The sequence below is a fragment of the Oxyura jamaicensis genome, chromosome 8 (assembly GCF_011077185.1).
Source record: "Oxyura jamaicensis isolate SHBP4307 breed ruddy duck chromosome 8, BPBGC_Ojam_1.0, whole genome shotgun sequence".
NCBI classification, from domain to species: domain Eukaryota; kingdom Metazoa; phylum Chordata; class Aves; order Anseriformes; family Anatidae; genus Oxyura; species Oxyura jamaicensis.
In genome coordinates, this window is record NC_048900.1 from 1531618 (window position 1) to 1537725 (window position 6108).

The following is a 6108-nucleotide window of genomic DNA, read 5'->3' on the forward strand; positions in this document are numbered from 1 at the left end:
TTTAAATGACATGTTATTTACTATTATTTAACATTCTACTGTGCAATGAAAAACAGGTTTTCTGCTCTTTGAGGAACTCCTTACTGAACAATATGCACAAAATCAGGACCATTATTTTATACATCTATATTAGAAGATACTTCTCTATCTAATAGAGCAGTATGTATTTTAAAGTACCATACTGATCACAGAAGGCTTACGTGGTAAGGTAATATGACTGATCTATTACTGTCATCTTGCCTAGATAAAAGAATCCAGCATGATATTTATTGGTTAAAGGTCAACAAAGGAAATATGTACTTTTGATATGGCCTAAGAATACAGAGTACAATTAGCTACACTGAAAACCACTGTATTTTAATGCTTTTATTCTGATAAAAGCCATAACTGGCTGCCATTTATTGCATAGCTATTAAGAAAGAGCTTGGTTTAATCAAATATTAGCTTATAAATCTGCATTCCTAATGAGATATCTGAATAATACATAACTCAGCATAAAAAGAAAATTGCAATACTGAATGAAAATAACCAAAACTCTAGTTGTTTATGTCCAAGTCTTGGACATGTTTATGTTTATGTCCAAGTCATTACTGGCTCATTGGCACATTAGCTTTATGGAATTGTGCTTGCTAACAGCATCAATGAGAAATCTACATTGACAGGCTTGCAGATCCAGTAAACAGAAATGCCACTGATGTCACCAGAGCTGTAGCAGAACACACTGAGCAGGGAGCCCCCCCCCTCAGCTTTCCATTGTGAATTAACTTGACTGGCTAGGAATGCATGACGAGAGTCGCCACGAGTACCCCAGCTTGCCCCATGGCTCAGAAAGGTGGTGGTCCCCATGCATGATGGGGTGCCTCTGTCAGCAGACTTTACCACGTCGGGCCTACGTGACAAGGGCTGCTGTGGAACATGGAGGTTCAGTGGCAGGTTCTGTCAGTCTCTTCTTGAGGGGACCATAAAACCTGAGGGATAGCAGAGAACCTAAACTAGCTTCCAAGTGGCAGAATTTCCCCCTCCCAAAAATGAACACACATTTCTTTAGGAACTGAGAGAAACTGCTTGGTTAAAAGGAGCTATTTGAAAACCAGGAACCTATTTCCATGAAGAATACAGGAGGTATCTCGGGAACAAGAGAACTCTCAGGGCAGAGATGAGGGCTGAGGTTTGTACTACTTTTCTCTCACCTTGGTATGGTAGCCCAGTACCTTAGCACCTCCCCTTGTGACTGTAGATGGAGACCTTTTGCTTTGGTGGACACTGCTGGTAGCTGCTCTGGAAGAGACGTCTGAGTAGGTCCAAGCCTATGGAGAAGAAAATTCCGTTCTCCTAGAGCCAGAGGTCTTTACTGAGGGCAGGCCACAAACCAAGGCTGGTTTCTTCCTTGCCACCCTGATACCATTTTGTGGAGTGCTTTTGGAGACCATCTTCCCCAGCCACCAAAGCAAGGTTTAGCTGTGAAGCAGCATATAGTCAAGAAAGCAACGCTGGCAATCTTCTCTAGGGTAGGAATGTGACTCCAGTGCTGATGGAGGATTTGCCACTTAATCTCAATAACTTCTTCCAACCAGAAAAAAGCTCTGAGACAGCTTGACTGCCAAATGCTACAGGCTTTGAAGTCTGTTGGCAGGTAAAAACTGTATGTCAGTGACTTAGAAAAACATCAAAAGGTATGTCAGGGAATGCTGCTGCAAGGGCTGGAAGCCAGAAACCCATGAGAAAATCCTCAAAGATAATATAAAAAGACTTCAAAGGTGGAAGATACGTGGAAAATTGATAACTGTCTTCAAAATCTGACAGAAACAAAAATCTTCAGACTTGAAGAGAAGTTGGAAAGGAAATAAAAGGAAGAAATATGCACTGCCTCTTTATGGTCTTGTGTGCTGTGTAAGCAACAGCTATCTTGTCTTCAGACATATATAAGTACACTCAGAATATAAATATATACAGTTAAGTGTCTCAAAAGGAAACTAATAATTGATGTCAATATTTTTTCCTTACACTTAAAAAGCTGGTGTATTATATTTTTAAATAATGTAGCTTATCACAGCGTAGGAAGTAAGTAATAGTGAAAGGCACCATTGTTACAGAGCAGGTTCTTCACATAACCTGCCCAAATCGAAGTGTGGCACTTAAAAGACTCAGTGCAGGGAACTTACTGGGGTATGGGTTAGTCTCACTAGTATGTCTTTTTATCATCTCTGGTACCTTGTCTCTCAAGTAAAGAATTCTCAAGAATAAAAATGTAACGTGAACATAAAATCTATGTAGAAAGAACTCTGGAGTGAGGTAATGCTTCACAAGGAGAACATAAGAATGAGTAGGCTGGGTAAGATCCTGTTTCTCATAACGCCCATGAATGGATGCCTAAGGAAGATAAGCACTGGACAGGAATGTATAACAGCTTCCCTGAGCTTCCAGCCATTTGCAGGTAAGAGACCTCCTGAGCCAGGCATTATTTCTGCATTCTGTATTTTAGTGAATTCCTCTTCTGTTAACTTGTGCAGTTCTCTCTTGAAACCATGTAAACTTTTAGCAACTCCAAAATTCTGTAGCACAGAGTTCCACAGCTTTAAAAACTAGACTTGTGGTATTTTATTTATTTATTTTGTGCTGGTGGTTTGTTTTTTGTTTTGACATTTGAGAACCACAGCTTTGTACAGAAATTCAGCCGGAGTTTCTGAATCTGGTTTCTGCCACAAAACCTGATCTGTGAGGACAGACTCTATGAGAACAAGTTGCAAGAATCAGGGTCTCCATCAGTGCCACTGTGCAATGAGTGAAACAAATCAGTAAGGAGAAGGAAATAACAGCACATGACCCTGCACATCAGAATGACCTTTTGAGGACATTCCCCAAATGCGTTATAGCACATCTTGTATGCTCTGTGTGGCTTAGCATGGTGCCAGAATACACAGGGCTTTAGTTAAAATTCCATTGATAACTTTTTCTTCCTTTTGTGAAGTCCTGTTTTCAATTTTCAGTGTGTAGCAGCGTTACCAAATATGGGAGAATCTGCTACTGCTCTGGACTTGTGTGACTGCCTATGCACTGGGGATGCAAAGCAGATGCTTCCCCCTCCCAGTGGGAAGCACTCATTCCCTGTAGCCTCCAGCAGGGAAACTTGCAGGTAGGTAGTATGTGAAATCAGAATTTTCCTGCTTTGTACTCCTACAAATAATTTTTTTTTAAAAAAAGACTACTGTTGAATATATCATACACAGCAGGAAAGGGTTAAGCTGTTCAGATCACCTGCTTCAGGTGGAACATAAAACCTCTTTTTTTTTTTTTTTTTCCTTCAAGAGGAAAATAAACAATTCTCGTATCCCTAGGGTGGCAGCAAGCCCTAACAAGGAAAAGCAGGACACATTCCTTCCTTCCTTCCTTTATAAGTAGTCAGTGGATTGCTCCCAACACATTCCAGATCTGGTAGGATACCTTAATTGTCTTCACCTGGAGGCCACTGCCTGAATTCCTGACAGTTAATATAACACCTAGCAAGTACGGCACCACAATCTTTCTGATGAAAGTGGGTTATGCACCCAGTCCCATGGTCATAACCAGTTTCATGTGTTCATTTGCATCTGAAGATTTAGAAGTTTCCTGGATGGAATTGTGACTATAAAAATTTGAGTCTAGAAGTGTCATCAAACACAATTCCTCACTAAAGGCTTAGAACAGATACATGAAAGAAGAAGAATTGTTTATTGTAATAAGCTGTGGTTATGAGTGCAAGTTTTAATTGCTTCCTTTACAATGAAAGACCTGTATGGAGAAGGGAATGCTGTTGGTTTGCTTTCACTTGTGATGAAAGAGGAAAATTTCAGTTATGATTCCTGATCAGGCGTGTAATATTATTCTATAAGGCAATGGAATTTTGCAAAACTGTTCAGGCAGATTAAGACAAAATAATTCTTGTCCCAGAATATTATCAACTAGTAGTCTGGATCACAGTTCCATGTTTCTGTAGCCACTGATAGAATTTGCACAGAATAACAAGGAGTCCTATGATCAACACAAGACAGATCAGTAACACACCAGCAAGTTTATACTTTTTCCCAAACAATCATCTAAGCAATTAAACTAGGAAAATAAAATATTTGAGTATACAAACTCAGAGAAGTAACTTGTCACTGTTATGTACTTGTCCTATTCCTACCACCATTTCTGAGGCATTTTATAAGCTAACACCCCACTCGTGTTGCCTGATCTGGTTCCGAGCAGAGGTAAATGTTCTTACTGTTACAGGTAAAGTCTTAAGAATATAACTGAAAACAGTTGCTTCCTAGAAAATGTTTTGACAGTTTTGGTGAGGCAGCAGAAGTTCCCCTACAACATGCTAGCAAAGCATTGGCTAGATAGCCAAAAAAAGTTTTGACATAGAGCAGCAATGGCTCTTTTTTCATACGTCCACAGCAGAAATGAAGATACAATAAGAGAGACCAGAAGGCATCTAAGACTTGAAAATTGTGGTAGACATGATTCTGAAAAGAGTAAAAACGTGCACTACTGTAACTGGGATGGTAAGTAATAGAGTGAGAACATTAACAGTACTATTTTTACTCATGTTTACTGATTGATAAATCTTGAGTAGTATAATGGCTTAATTTAAGACTTTTGTCAACAAAATTAAAGAATTGCACACTTGTAAGACAAGTACAGAGGGGAATGAAAAAAAGAATGGCATCTGTTTCACCAGTGCCATCCTGACTTACCCTCAAGTGTTAATCTAAAGTAGACTGATATTTACATAAATTAGAGCTTTGAATTCCTATTAATAAAGAAACAGGTATTACTTCCTGAAAACTGCATATAGTTATCACTTGTTGTATATATTCTGTATCAACCAGTCTGTAATTTGAGCCATGTTCAGAAATGCTGGTAGTCTTGTCAGTTCATGTAATTAATTTCAAAATCAATCTGAAATAACAGAGGTGCCCTCAGTGACTGCAGGGCTCCTGGTAGAGTGAAATTAATGGTATCACTTTGTTAACCTCAAAAGGTTAAGGTCTGTGACCAACAACAAAAAGCATTTCACAATATCAGTCACTTTAGTTTTATTTTACAGATCACTCCCTGAATATTTGTATCAACTATGTTTATGTTTTTGTAGGAATTTTAGGAACACTTTTTTTTTTTTTGTGTATAAAAAACCTCAGCATACCACAGAAATGGAATATCATACCCGTTTCTCAGGTGGTCTTTCAAGTATGCCTCTTTGCTAGTCCCCAGCGTACTAAAACACTACCCAAAGTAGACCAACAGTGACTTAGATGGGTTTAACTATAATGACAGCAAGAGGAATATGCTGTTTAAATACACCATTGATAAATTAAAGGAAAATGAAGAGATCTGTAGACTACTAGCTTAGTAGTTACACTATTCATATTATTTCTGCGCTGTTTTACAAAAACTATAAAATCAAAGTTATGATGGCAAAGAAGTCTACTGTGTTTCAACAGCAATAAGCCCTTAGCATGCAGATGGTCCTTTTCACTGTTGTTGGTCCACAGAGCTACCTCTAATATGTGCATGAGATCTGGGGATGAAGAAGAAATGAATACAGACCAAGAAAATAACTAACCTAGCTTTAGGATGCAAATTACCTGTCAAGATTACAGCAAATGCAGACATTGCCCTCCATTAAGTGTATAATATTTGTGTGTATTGTTTCCTTTAGCGTTGCTTTTTCATAAAGTTAATGTAAGTGACCTCTGAGTGATCCACAAAGCTAACCTAATGGCACCATCCCGTGGCACACTGGTTAACTGCACGACTCCTAGCTGCTGTGATCTGGCTGGGACTTTGCAGCAGTGAGTGGCCACAATCTCTAACAGTGGTGAACATGGGATAGTTTAGAGCTTACGTTTCATGTCTGTCTCAGGCTATGATACTGGGTACTCTAGCCAAGGTTCAGATTATCCATAGCAAAGTGCTTTGAAGTCCGGGAGCTTTCCCTATGAACCTAAAATGGGTTTAAATACACTCCTCAAACGAGGCTAGTATGATTAACGGAACGAAGAATACAGCAATAGGGTATGTGTTTGAAGAAGGAAAAAAAAATCAAATTGCATGGGCTGAAAATCTTCATCCCCAAATTCTGCA